The sequence below is a fragment of the Erithacus rubecula genome, assembly GCF_903797595.1.
Source record: "Erithacus rubecula genome assembly, chromosome: 3".
NCBI classification, from domain to species: domain Eukaryota; kingdom Metazoa; phylum Chordata; class Aves; order Passeriformes; family Muscicapidae; genus Erithacus; species Erithacus rubecula.
The window spans coordinates 67326125-67341484 of NC_136689.1; the positions used below are offsets into that span (position 1 = coordinate 67326125).

General features: G+C 40.0%; 1 protein-coding gene across 2 annotated transcripts in view; it reads right to left on the reverse strand.

Moving 5' to 3' along the window:
• Nucleotides 1-15360, reverse strand: part of GMDS (GDP-mannose 4,6-dehydratase) — a 397060-nt gene that overhangs the window by 204706 nt on the left and 176994 nt on the right. The window lies entirely within an intron of this gene.

Consider the following 15360-nt stretch of genomic DNA (forward strand, 5'->3'; position numbering starts at 1 on the left):
TCACACTAAAAAGCTGTTGTCTTTTCTTCTGTACCTCTCATCTCTCTTTAGTTCTGCAAGTATGGAATAAAGTCCATCCCTGGCTGCCTCCCAAAGGGGTCTCAGCCTTCCCAGCAGGCAGGACGGTGACTGTGATGAGAGGGCCTCCTTTACAGGGAGGCAAAGATGAGGAAAAGGGGGGATGGGATCTCAGAAGAGTGGACAGGGATGCTAGGGACCACCCAGGAGATAAAGAAAACATGGGTTGAGGGGAAAGCTGGGGAAGCTCCTGAGCATGTACAGTAGCTAATTGTCAAATTTTAACCATTTAACCTTTTAAATCTTTTTCCCTCCTTTCCTTTACACTCACACAGAGCAAAGGCATAGTTAGTGTTCAGAAGTAACAGCTCACAAAGACATTTAAAACTAAAGCAGATTTTTAATTTACCAGAGCTTTCTCAGTATTTTCTAATCCTGGCTCCAAGGCTGAACTTTGTTAAAATTTGTTACAAACAAGAATCTTAAGAAGTTCCCAGACTGCAATGGGCTTTACTAAAATTAAACTTACAGTGAAATTTTATAGGATATATAAGATCAAAAATGATACAGGCATGAGGAGAGACCACAGCAGAGCTTCTTGTACTTGTTTCTCTCTTGTAAAGCTCTGCAGGATGAGTGTCACAAAGCCTAGCTCCCTGTGCAAGCCCTAAGTTTCTCCTCTCTGGTGCTCTCTGGGGCAGGCTTTCCCACACACAGCAATGCATTCCCAAGCATGGCTTTACAGCAGCCCCCGAGAGCAGGAGGGAGCTGGAGCACCAGGGCCAGACCAGCATCCTGAAAGCCAACCATTGTTCCCAGAGGCCAGCAGCCCCAAAGGCACACTGGCTCCCTGTCTCCAGAGGGAACGCTGGCACAGGGCTTCTCTCCACTGCCCAATAGGCTGGGCCACAGAAACACTGTAATTTGGTGTTAATTGGGTCAAGTCCCCACTTTAATTACTATGAAACTCCAGACCTTTCCCGTCCTACCTCCAGTTAGGTTTTATTATTGCTTAGCTAAACCAAATGTACTGTGGTGGTGGTTCCTTCGCTTCCTTGGCTGCCCAAGTCCTCCACAGGACGTTTCCCTTTCTCCCCTCTGGTTCTGACAGCATACTGCCAGGGCTCACTGCACCCCTGGGTCCAGGGGCTCCATCTGGATCCAGACCCAGACACCCAAGCCTTGCCTGAGCTGTGCTGTAGGCTCACCTTGGCCCCAACCTGTTTTCGGATACATTGGTTCATTCACTGTCTCTCCTGGATGGTCTCTGGTCCCTTCTCTTGCTCCTGACTGGAACCCTGGATGAGCTCCAAACTTGATTCATCACCTTGCCTTGCCTGGAGCTGCTGATGAGACCTTGCTGCCTTCACCCATCTCTGCCCATCCAGCTCAGGTACTGCAGGACTGTGCCTGGTTGATGAGGGCACTGCTTGAGCTGGGGTCCCTGTCAGAGCACAGCCTGTCAGCCTCATGGTGCAGCTCCATTCCTGCTGCTCCCTGAAACAACCACAGCAGCCTGACAGGGACCTTCTCCTCAGAGAATCACCGATTAAGACTCATGGCATATTTACACTTTTAGCACCTGCAACTAGTGGAAATAATTGCAGCAATAGCAGTGAGATCCATGAAGGGTCTGCCATCTAAACCAGATGTGAACACATCATCTGGGAGCATGGAAGAGACCAGAATTACAGTGGAACTACTACAGGAAGCAGGGCATGAGGAGGGCAGTGTAAGCAAAGTCTGAAGAACCAAATGGACAGCATGTGAAAATCAAGACTGCAGAAAACATGAAGGGGCTGCAGCAAAGCCTTGGGAAATGAGCAGGGACACTGAAGGTACCTCAAGTAATGCTGAGTGCATGAGACAGGATCATGCACGAGGCAACGTGGCATAATCTACCCTTTGGTGTCCTGGAGGAGTGTGCACCTGCCCAGCACTGCAAGCTTCTCTGAGGCACAATGGCTCAGCAGAGGAGAGTATCAGGTTCAGTAGGCTTTTCCTCACTGCCCAGGAGGAGGGACTGCTGAAGAGCAAACCCTGTTACTCGGTGGCCATCTGACATGTGTCACAGCCAAGGCTTGCCATGGTTCTGCTTTGCCAAGGTGGCACGAACACGTGCAGAAAGGACGAGCCACAGAGGCAGAAGGACTGGGAAGCCTGACACCAAACTTCCCTCAAGCCCTGGCTTTCATCAGACCTTCTTGGGGCCTTAACAAGGAACTGATATACTCTTGGCTCACATTCTGCAGAAATAAGGCATTAATCTATGTCTCTTGTCCAGCTCCTTGTCTCCTGCTTTTGTGCCTCTTTTACAAGGTGACAGTCATTTAATCTGGGCAGAGGCGAGACTAGAAAAGATGTCATGCCTCTAAGAAGATATATAAGTAAATGAATACACAAATCTATCACATACATGTGCATAGAAACATCCCATACCCAGGAATACCCAGGGCATCAAAACTGACTGCATAAACCATGACTCACTTCATCAGACTGAAGAGCAGAGGGCAGCACTGCTGGGCAGATCTCCCCTGCCATCCCAGAACCACTCGCCCAGGTCTGTGAAAATTTATCTACTCCTTACTTACATGCAGCAAATTCAAAGAAAATGAAACCAATTATGACATTAAATGTTGGACTAATCTTATTCAGGAAATCATTTAATTCAATACAAACAATGAGGTACTATTATTTTAGTTTTTCCCCCCAAGGAAATTGCATTTCTATGCCTACAAAAGAGAGTGAGAATAACCATATATTGTTATATGGTTCCCCACAACTGATCTGCAACACTCTTAAAGGGCCTTTTCTAAAAGGGGTCATTTCATGCACACTGTTCAATTGAATCACTGCACCTCTGGAACCAAAGTTGGAGTTTTGCAAAGGCCATAATGCAAGCAGCATGTACATTAAGTGTATTTTATATATTTATATTTAAATATCCTGAATTTAGAAACTTGCTTATTTCCATATCTGTCACTATCAGAGCCACAGGAATCTTCAGCTAAACTATTTTAGTAAAGATGAGTTTCAGGAATTTAATGTAAAACAGGCACTGAGCAAGCTCAGTCACTGGCCAGGCCACATATATATATATATATATAGATGTATATATGTGGCCATAAAAAGTGCAAAAGTTCACTCACTGTGTTAGTTTTATCCCACTCCCGATTAATGCTGAACATTTTAACAATTATGTTCTCATGCATGAGGCTGTTGGAGATCTACACATGCAGGCTTTGTATTTTTTTTTTCAGAGGTGCTCTAGCATAGAGCTCGTCTTGTTTTCTGCCAACATAGATGCTATAAAATCATGCTTGATTCAGTTTACTCCTTTCTTGCCTTTTCCTCAGCCTTATCCTCCTCCATGTTCTTGGGTGGGCAGATTCATGGGGAGACTTGGTTTTTAGCATAGCCACCACCAGGCAGTTTGTTACTCTCCTGAAGCACATCTGGGCTTTATATCAGGCCTTTAATTAATCCTCAGTGAAAGCCAAGCTATGACATTTTGACTGGGCAGGCTCCAGTTTTGGACAGGTCTTGATTTATTGCGACTGAGTCTCAACCTACTTTGATTTATTTCAGCTTTGGGGAGGAGGGCAAGAACTGAACAGAAAAAGCACTGTTGGATGCAGAACATGTGATGCATGTAAAGGACCTCCAGAGTACTGTGGACCAAATGACAAACAGCTCAGACAATTTACAATAAAAATTAAATAAAATAAGCACCACAGATGAAAAGAATTTGGTGAAAGAAATCACTTAAGGCAGCAACAACTACCACTATCAAAATGAGCAACAGCAAATAATAAAAGACTTAGTGAACTAGGATCAAACAATTTGGCAGAACGTGCCAACGAAGGAAGCTCATGCCTTATCTCCAAGTAAACAATAAATCCCTGGTCACTCATTAGTGTTAATCATGCCCTCATCTGCATTCAGCCAAACACAGAAAGGCAGGACCAATGCTTTCCTGACAGTGGCTTCCAAAGGAAAGGATGTTCTGCTATTGTCTGCCAGCTCGCCTTGGGTGGATGTCCTTTTGCAGGTCTCCCTCTCAAACCACACTGTGCACGACACAAAACGTGCCAATTCCTCTGGACAGCAGGAACAAAGGCAGCCAGAGCCAAACTGTTCATCTAAATAAAGCAACAAACATCACAGTAATAGGAGCCACTGAATAACAAATCCAATCTGCTCAAAGTATAAATCTTTCCTGTTTCTGTGGGTAAGCCTGCTCTCTTAGGCCCTTTTCTTGTTCTAATTCAAATTCTGTTGAACAGACAACTTGGCAAGTTTTTCCTGAATATTATTGTAGCTACTTCAAATTAATTCCTGCTGTGTGTACATTGCAAATGAAATCAGTATCTTGAAAATTCTAATGGAAACAAGTGATTTTATTGTTTTCCTTTAAGTATTTTTGTTAAAAATTGAAATACCCTTATGTATCCCGCTCTTGTATTTTCTTCTCACCAACTGAAATTAATTATTTCTTGTCGTGTTTTTTCTCTTCTAACTATGGGGACTTATCAAAAGAGATGAAAAAATGAAGTTCCAGCAACTGAAAAGCAAAAGAATTTTTAGTATAAAAAAGCCTGGTACTTTATATTTGCAGACACTTATCAGGCTTTGGTGCCCAACAAACATCTGGCAGAAAAGGATGATTTTCAGAAAGACTGTGCACCAGCTGCTATTAAAATTTCAGTAACATCTCAGATGCTATTTCAACAGTCCCCACAGCCTAGGAGGACAAATCTTTGCACTCCTGTTATTCCCTGTAACACAAGACAGCAGGAGAAGCAGTTTATGCATGCACATGCAGGCTTGTTTCAAGGCATCTGTGCTGTCACTAAGCAGAAAAGGACACAAGTTTGGTATGAAAATATATGCATTATCTTTAAAAAGATTACAGCCAAGGGACAGAAGACATTAATAAAAGAAGGCATCTCTATGTTAATTTTCTAGGTTTCAGGGTGAAATAAAAAAAAAGGGCTCTCCTAGAGATGAGGCACTAAAGATCCTTGGGAGGGAAGGTCCTTGATGCTGCAGCTTGGCATTCCCAGAAAACACCAGATCTATGGCAGGCCCCCCTTTCAACCCAGTATCACTTCTGCTACCAGTACTATCAACTCAGAAAGACACATTCCAGGAGGGCATACCATGGATAGGGCATGGTGTTATGGGCTGAAAGAAAACATCAAATAAACGTAAATATGGAACATGGGGAAGACCATTCTATCTCATGCCTCCTGATACCTTTCCAATATTCCAAGATCTGCTTGTCATCTGGCAGATGAACAGTTTTAAACCTGCAGTGTTTTTACTATGTATCTACCTTAGATATCAGTTATAATACTGGCAGTAAAATGAAAAGGCTATACAAAATATTTTTCCCTTGTCAATTATTTCCCCTTTAAAATGAACATGATGTATTTAAAACCTTATGCTTGTTGAATTTAAAACACCTTAGACGAAGAGAGAAATTCCCACCAGGCATGGAAAAGTAATGTTGGTCTGGAAATAAATGCAGCGTAATAAATTAATAGGAAAGGGGAAATGTGCCTGTGTTGCTTAAGAAATATACTGCATTAGCAACACAAAGCATTACTTTTTCTTGTAAAATTAAATACAGTGCAGCAAGATCATATGATTTGTACCAGCTTTTATGTCAAAAGCAACATGTGTGCCTTGTATTGGACCATTAGGTTTGTCTTGATAAACTATTACTGTGTAGAGTAACATCTGACTTGATAGAGGTTAAGGCAGAAGTAGGAGTTCATGCTCTACTAATGCAATTTACTGCTCCTTAAAGAAATCTGTAAAGTGCACTTGGAAGAAGGAAAACCACTTGATATAAAAAAAAAATAAAAATCTATCCAATTTGCGGATCAAGAAATAATAGTGCACAACTTGCATTAAAAAATATACCACAGAGTGGACAGAGCTTGCTATTAGGAGCAAAGCTAAAGAGTAAGCAAATGAGCTTGGACTGCATTCAATTCTACAAAAAAAATCCCAGTAAGTCATCCTTGCAGAGAGGCAACATTTCATACGAATAGTTACGGATCCCCTAATTCTTTTCCTCAAATCCAACACCAGAGATCATTTTAACGCCACTGTCAAACAGAACATTTGGAAGCAGATATGTGTGCCTACTCACTTCAGGAGTACCACAAGTCCTTATTTTGTGAGAAGCAGAGGAAAGGCTGCTGAGGCTGCTCACACCAGGAGCGGAGCTGTGGATCTGCAGGGTGCACAGGGAAGGAGCAGTGCTTGGCTCCCTCGCTCCTCTCAGGGAGCACTGGGAAGGTTTGAAGGAGCCACCATGCCAGGGCCCTGCTTTTACTTTATTCTCTTCTTTGAGGAGGCAAATCCATCCCAGTCAGGCTGCCAAGGCGGCTGGGAAGAGGGGACAGGGAAACACCGATGCCGTTCACCTGCCTCGCAAACGCAACGCTCGTCAGTGCTGAGGAAACACACAATGCTCCCACTGCAGAAACCATGTGGATTTTGAGAGGAAGAGAGAAAGAAATCAAGCACAAGACAGCACTAAGCTTTCTTCACGTCCTTAATCTGGTATCCAAGTCAGCCATCTCCAGGGAAAGCTTAAAATGGGCCAAAGAAGGCCAACTGGAAAGTTCAGCTGCTCTATCTTTGGATCATTAGTGTTGGTTATTAGGTCAAGGCTTCGTCCAAAAACACCTACAGCTAAAACTCAAGTATTTCTGCTATAACTAAAAGTGGCATATTAAGTGCACCCTATGGGTTTAGGGAATGTTTCCTATTCAAAAAAACAAAACACAAAAAGGGTTTTTTTTTCCATACCCAGATCAGGAAAGAACAGTCATTCTGCTGATAACCAATCTTCTTAATAATGCACAGAATATTAACAGCTAAAGTACAATAAAAGTGAGCCCTGACATTTTAATTTATCTGAAGCATTTCTTCTTTCAGTGAAATGACCTGACGTTGTAGGACTAAAAACTTTGGTTCTGGGAATGCATTGCCTATGATGTTTTACTGGCTTGATTTCAAAAGAAAACAATTATTGTACAGTGAGGATGTTACCACACAGACATAACAACACCATTAACTATTTTTGACTTCCAGTGTAAATTGAACTATTATAGGTTTTAAAAAATGTCGTCATTAAATTTTAATGATCTGTTTTAAGGGATTTTTTCCCCTTATTAAAATTTAAACCAACTATTCTATAGAGCTTTCTCAGAATGTGGTAAACTATTCTAGGCTTCAAATAAATCTGTAAATCATAGATTAGTTAATAAAGAGAAACTATCTGGGTTATTACAGGTGGAGCTGGTAGAAGTACCTGTTATTAATGTTGCCTAACATTTACCAATAAAAGATGCTGCTTCCCGTTCTTTAAAATGTTGCCAAGTACCAACTGACTGAAAAAAATTCTGAGTTCAAACTGGGCACACCTGGTTGGCATTTTTCTTCCTTCCCCCCCCTCCACTGATGATGGGGAAAAAGAGCAAAGAAAGGAAGGAAAAATGTCAATTGAAGTGATTTAGCTAATTAAAAAATACATTTCACTTGCATTAAACCTCAATATTATTTTCATGAACTAGGGGTTTTCTTGTTGTAGAGTAAGTACTTGAAATTTTGCATGCAAAAGCCTAGAGAATGTTTATGAGAACGTTTCCTTCATATTTGGCTTAAACTTGCCCAATTCATAAACTTCAGGCGGACTACAACGGAAAAAAAAAAGAAGGTAAAAATCCTGATTTACAAGCACTGAAAGTGACTCGTGAGAGCTTTGCTGTTAAATTTTGTGAAGATTCACTTCATGGTGAGCGTGCTCCATCCCATGATGGAGCAGTGGTTTCCCTCCAGGCACAGCTGCAGCCCTGAGCAGGCTGGCTGCTGCATTCACTCCTAGGTCCAGGCAATCCCATCTCCCTCGTGAGATTCCTCGCTTTCCCACAGTCTCTTCTGGAGTTATCCCAGGTTAAAATCACCACAAGTCTGTCTGGAAGGTGGAACAGACCTTTTTTTTTTTTTAAATAAAGTCTAGCTTGTTTTCCCCCTGGTGCTATATTGCCACCAGCTAATGAGTAGATGCGGTCCTGCAGCATGACTGATGTGGACTGCAGTGGTGGAGCATTATCTGCATCATGCAGACTCTCTGCTGGCATCCATCTGCTTTCTACAGGCCTTAGAACAAGTGAAAAATACCTCCTAAATGTGGACCCTGTCATAATTTTGCCTGGATTTTTACACATTAACAGTCAGAGCAGAAAACCAAAATCATAGGAACACAGCACATATTTACAGTTATTTATGCAAAGTGACTTAATTTGGTATTCTCAAGAAGAACAGGCTGCAAAAGCAGAGTTTGTCAGGAGGTCTCTTGTAATTGTGTTATTTGATGGAAGAGATACTTCATTCAAGCCACAATGGCAAAATAGGTCAGTGTCAGAAATATGACAACAATACATAATTTATCAATTTGGAAACCTTATCCTTGAAAGAAGCCATAGTCTAACATTTCCATCACTCCAATTGAATTGTAAGACCACCGCTGTAACAAGAAAACTTAGGAAACCACCGGGGTGGCCTTGATAATAATACACATATCATTGTTGAGGCACAGGAAACTAAAACAGATGGTTTTGCTGAGGAAAGCATTTTTTTCTGGCTTTGTAAAGCCTAAAAACACTAATAGGTCAAACATGAAAGTGCTGAAAAAGAAAGTTAAAGGAAAATCTCTGTAAATAAGAAAAAAATGTATCTACATGTGTTTCCCTCACAGAAAATACATCTGCAAGAACATAAAAAGGGAAAAATGATGCTACAGTTCTGAAACAGATCAGGATAGTTTTCTGAAAGGTCTAACAACAACATCAACATTTACAGTTGGATTTAGAGTCCACCATTGCTGGAAATCTATGTTGTATGATACGTATTAGACAGAACACCTACATATTGTAATTAAGAACTTGTTCTTGTCTCATTTTTATGTTTTAACTACAGAGATCTTTCATGTCTATTGCAACAAACTACTTACTTTCTTGTATGATCTCTTATTACCAATCATCTCCAACTTAAATAACAGCACATCAATGAACCTCTCAAACTACATAAAATTGAAAGTAATTTCTACAAAAATTATCCATGCACAGAAACACATTCACATGCACACATTTACACAGTCTGCACATATGTGCATGCAGACATGAATAAAGGGTGTTCAGATTTTCTCATTCATGCTGCAGGTATTTAGAATCATATTATTTGCAGACTTCAGCATTTCAAAAACCACAAAGGACTTGGTTTGGGTTTGTTTTCCTTTATTGTAGACATCATCCACAGGAGTAAAATTAAGATGATACTGTGTTGCTCTGCTGAGAATTGCAACTATTTCTAATAGTCCAGAAGTCTAATCTAAATTACATGCACTGAAAGAAATGCATTATACAGTCTTTTAGTATGCAGTCTTATTTACCAAAATGTAAGCCTCCATTTAGCACTAGAAAAGAAACTTTCACTATCACAGTTATTCTAAAACACGTTCTCTCTTCATAAGGGAAGCCTTGCCCATATTTTCAAAATCTAAAAGAAGATGTTTGAGAATTATACCTACATTTTTCTGGCACCAAATCATGCTCTAATGAAAAGAAAGCATAATTATTTAAATTTCAACTTTTTCTCTGCTTGTATGGGAGAATGGAGAAGACATGTACACTGAGGAGAGCTTCACTATATGCTTATTATTTGTGGCAGTTCATTTTGGCACTGCACAGGTATAGCCTTGAGAAAAATGTTTGGTCTTCATTCCCACTCTGAAGTTTGTAACTAAAACCAGAGAAATAAAAGAGTGGTTTCTGAAGCCAAAAGTGGGGCCACAGGTGCCCTACAGAGCTGAGGGAGCCCGATGGAGCCTACCTGGACAGCAATAAAGAGAGAGGAATTACATCAGTGTGTCACAGAACTGTATTTTGATTCTGTGTGAGAAACATGGAGGGGAGGCACCTGCTTCGTGGCCAGAGACACCATCTACCTCTTCATATCAAGACAAGCTCTTTTGTAGGGTTGGAATATTTCAGCTGAGGTGCAACACGTACAAATAATTTACTAAAATAATGATGCCATTGCTTGTCCATGGAAATCCACTTATCTATTTTTTTCCCTATAGATTAAATCAGAGGGAAGACGACACTTCTGGGATCTGCTCCTCCAGCACTCTTTTGCACATGAAGCAAGTGCCTATATTGCAGTGCCAGTGGGTCAGTTCTGGGTGAACCTCACATCCTTGATTTGGAAACTGCTGAGACTGTGCTGTGACATTCATGCTGGCTGTATTGTATCCTGAGAATTGGGTCACTATTTGGGTGTATGATTGAGTGTATTACTGTGGTCAAATGTCACTTCCTTGATCCTGGACACCTATCTCCACAAGTCCTAAATATTTACATGAGGAAATCAAAAAATATTCTGCCCTTGGCAAGAGCATACTTCCTGTGGGAAGATGTTGCTTTCTCAAAAACATTTCAGCATGAGACTTAGTTCTACATTAAACATTTTTAAACTATTAGAAAGAATCAAGGCTGGAATGCTCATTGTTTCATTGTCTTTGATACACATGCTTCTAGAAAAGGTGCTGCTTCAGCAAGTACCTGTCAAGAGTTTTATGAATGTTCAGTAGCTGTTCCAAAGGAGCACAGTCTATTAAACTTTTCTCCTAAAAGTTCTTAGAAGTCCTGATGCTCCCACAATTACTTCACCTAGAAGGAAGCAGTTTAATGCATAATCACCTCAACTGAAGCAGGTTTGATTCAATTTGAAAAGCAGTTTGGCTTAATAAAGCCATTAGTTTTGCCACCTCAGACAAGATGATGTAAAGAAAAAGTTCTGTGTGTTTGGAAATACACAAAATACACTTTACCTGGATGGCTATACACTCATACTGAAACAAGCCCATCACTGAAGGATTAGAATTATTTCTTCACTTTTAGTAGAAGATACTGACTTTAAGCATATAAACTAACCAGTAGGAAAGGAAAAACATTTTTCACCAAAAGGTATTGAGAAACATGCCTTAAGTTCATGAGCCAACCTCATAACTCTATAAGGTATTGACAGTTACACAGACAGATACAACAAACAGTCCTTAACAAAGCAAGACTCTCACAAACAAGAATTCAGCTGGGATGGTGAAAGGATTACTCAGAAAAAACTTCAAGTCTTAGCAGACTAAGGTAAAATGCATCTCGAAAGACAACACATCCTTAACACTACAAGAAAAAAACAAAAGTAGAAATGCCTTGGCCAATACTTTTGCTGGCTGGCTTCTTTTCTTAAGCACAAGAGTAAAGTAAAATTCTAAATAATTCTGTCTGGCAAGAGTTTTTGTATTTAAACATACACACAAACATACAAGAAGGGATTTCCCACAACAGCAGTGGTAGCAGTTGCTTCCAAGGGTCAGTTTCTGCCTATTAGAATGGTAAGCAGACACATCATGAATAAGAGACCAGGTGATACTAACCAGAGATTTAAACAAAGATTAGATTTTACTATCTACATTTCAACATGTGCAAAATGGTCTAAGACCATAAAAATGACTGTGTATTTTCTTGTGCATTTAATCACAGATTAATGTATGAATCAGCATTAGTACAAATGAAAAAGAAAGTAGGATGGAAATTCTCTCTTTAAGAAGTTTCATAGTTTCTTAATATGCTTGGTTGGTCTGTACAATAATTTACTATAGTACTTATTTATAAACAGTTCTCTTTTGCTTTGATTGTTTTCTTTTACATTATTTAAATATAAATTAATGGAAGCTGATTCCCATACATCCTAAATATCAAATGCACCCTGATTTCACCACGAAAGTAGGCACATACCTAATTTTACACTTTTGACTAGACATGTAATTAATTGAATTGGAGCCAATTATGACCCAATTATGAGTCCTCTGTAATTATTGCTTGATGTACTGCTGGATTTCTATTGAAGGCAAGGGAAAATATTTCTGATCTCTATGAATACCTGAAGACTATTAAAACTGTTACCTTTGACTCATTCTTTTAGTTTTGTAAGATCAAGATTGAAGGGCTTTTCCACAGCTTTCATCAGTGCAGTCTTTCTGCTGTTTGCACAACACTGAGGTATGGGCACTGCAGTTGCAGAAGGCAACCTGAGCATCAGCAGGTGATAAAGAGGAAATTGAAGGAGAAGCAGAAAAAGCCTCAGCTGATTAATGGAGGCTGGTATATCTAGGTGGCCAAAAAGGTCAATGGCATCCTGGCCTGTACCAGCAATAGTGTGGCCAGCAGGGTGATTCTTCCCCTGTACTCATTACGCTGAAGGTTTGCTGTTATGCTAATAATTGAAAATACCCAGCACGTGGTCTGCAACAAATAAAGGGTATGTTATCCTCATGAAGCAAAACAGCATACAGAAGATTCATATGTCAATATTGCTTTCCCTCTTTCAACTCAGTGGCATTGATCATCATCTCTAATACAATCCCATGAGACTTGTGCTGGATCACAGCAGAGTAAATAGTGGAGAAAGGCAGAGCAGGAGGCAGCAACAATTCCAGTACGTAAAGAGTTACTAATGTTAGGTTAAAATTTATAATCCTACACAAAAAAATTTCAATGCTTACTTATTTCTATTCGGTTCTCTTCAAACACTGAATGGAATCCTTTTTTTCCAATGAGTTGGACTTCCAGTTTTCATTCACCAGCACAATGCTGCTGTACTCTGTTGCTGTGGCAGTTCAAGTGCCAGGTCAAAATCCTAATCAAACATTTTCCATGAACCCATGTTTAAACCCCAAGTTTCTGAATCATCTGCTACTAAAGTTACCTTCAACCCATCCCTCAGTGGGCATCTACATGCTCCAATGCAGGCACACACTTCCATACTTTACTGTATGCAAAGGAGTTTGCCCAAAATCACAGTGGCAGTCAAATGAACTCATGTAATGAAAGCTCAAGAGTCATGAATTCTGCTTGTGCTTTGTAACCACCAGACATTCTCAAGTCCAACACTCACAGGATACTGTCTCTCCATGAAGTCAATGGGAGCTTGTTCATCAACTTTCATGAGATAGGAATCAACCCATAATATTTCATAAAACAACAAAAAGGAATGTATTTATGGTTTTATTATTATCCCTAATAAGGAAATAAGAAGAAAGAAAACACAGTACATGGTCTAGTCTATATGCACATGTGTTACTTGTATTAATATCAATGGGATTTAAAGCTACATATGGAGAGGATAAGATATATCCCTATGTGTTCAGCCATATGCTTAAGGAAGCTCCCAAAATGCTTGTAAATATGATCATGCTTTCTAACATATTATGTATTTATTTGAAAAACGTTAAATCTCTAAGCCCTACTTTCCAGTCCATTAAAGCCTCAAAGAATTGTTTATTTCCAGTTTAAAGTTACCTTATTTTTTAGCCTTTAGAAGGCTGCCTGTAACCACATTTCCACAATACTCAGGGAATTAAAGAATTGATAATAACTCTCCCATTATCTGAAGGGGTACCTCTGTGGGATGAGAAATACTCAAGATGAACTATACTTCAGTGAGGAATTCTTTCCAGAAGATTTTGGGACAGGCCCAAGATGTGTAGCTGAAAGGCCTGGAATGCTACTTGCACAAAAAACATGTGTTTGTGCCATAGACCTCAGACAACTACATTCCTTCTGGAGGCCTTGAAAGCTAGCCATCCTTCTGGATAGACTTGTTCTCATTTCCTTTTTGGTTTTTAAGGTTTGAATGATAGTCCTTGACAGGCTGAGTGAGCTGGGCCTGTTCAGCCTCAAGAAGAGATGACTGAGGGGACATGTGCCATCAATTTCTGTCAGCGGCAAGAGGATGGATCCAGGCTCATGGTGCTGCCAGGCAATAGGAGAAGAAGGAAAGAGAAGCAACTGATACACATGAAGTCCCACCTGAATATGAGGAGGAACTTCCCTGCTGTGCAGGTGACTGAGCACTGCAACAGATTGCCCAGAGAGATTGTGGAGCTGCCCTTACTGGAGATATGCAAGAACTGTCTGGACACAGTTCTGTTCAATGATCTCTAGGAGGATCCTGCCTGAGCAGGAAGGCTGGAGATGAGCCACTTCCAACCTGACCCATCCTGGGATTCTGTGAACACAGGACAAGGGTCTAACCCAGAGGGCACAAGAGAGTCATTCTGGATTCCCCTTAGGGAAGAACAATTCAGGATTAACCCCATGATTAACGGGGTTAGTGCAATTTGGAATGAGATAGCCAAAGACTTTATTAAATATCCAGTGCTTGTTAACAAAGAATATTCATTGTGTTCATGCAACTGATCATTTTATTTTACTTATCTTTTACTTCCTTTCAGTTGGAACTTGGTAACCTATTTTATGATCACTCATGACCACAGTTTCATGCATTAAAAAGATGACTGGCATGGTTTACTGGTTTAACTGCTTCCACCAATATTGAAGGCACAAACATAAAACCACAGTCATTACACTCATGGTGCCCTTTGCATCTCACATGCAAATGCAGCACAGAACCAAAGACAAATTCATTTATAGTTGGCTACCAACAGCACAGAACCAAAGACAAATTCATTTATAGTTGGCTGCCAAAAAACACCTTCTTCACTTGCTTGGTGTAATCCTTTTGATACCAAGGCAATACAGCTGTTTACCCTTCTTAATGTCATCCAGGACACCAGTTCATAGAGGTATTACAATTTTGTTTTCTTTTTCTTTTTGATTGAAAAGAAGATTTGAGAGCTCAGCTTTTACTCTACCTTTAAAGTCTCAATTTATGATAAAAATCAGACTTTTGCCTACTGGGATACTTCTTACTTTGTAATACAGAAAACCAAAACAAACAGTCGTCATCTTTTTAAACTACATCAATGAATGGTGAAGTCAAATCCGGTTTCCCAGCAAGGAATTATTAAAAGACAGAAATAGTCCAATGACCACAGGAAATCTTTAAGCACCAAAATGGGGACAAAAATCTCCTGGGGAAAAGACAATATTTCCTACATGGTCATTCATGTCTCCTTGTAATACAATACAGGGGTATTGTTTGTTTGTCTGCTTAAGCAGATGGGTAGAATAAAATTAGAAACAAATCCTGACTACACAAACATTTCAAACACTAAATGGAAGCTTATGTGTTCCAATACCTGCCATCACAACTATGGTGTGATGCTTCTTTAGAATGTATAACTAAAGAGGCCTTTGATCATTAATATACACCTAATTTTTGCCTTATTAAAAAAAAGGTCACCAATCTCCAACAGGATCTTTCATTTCAGGTCATACTGCTGAAATCTTAATATTGGTC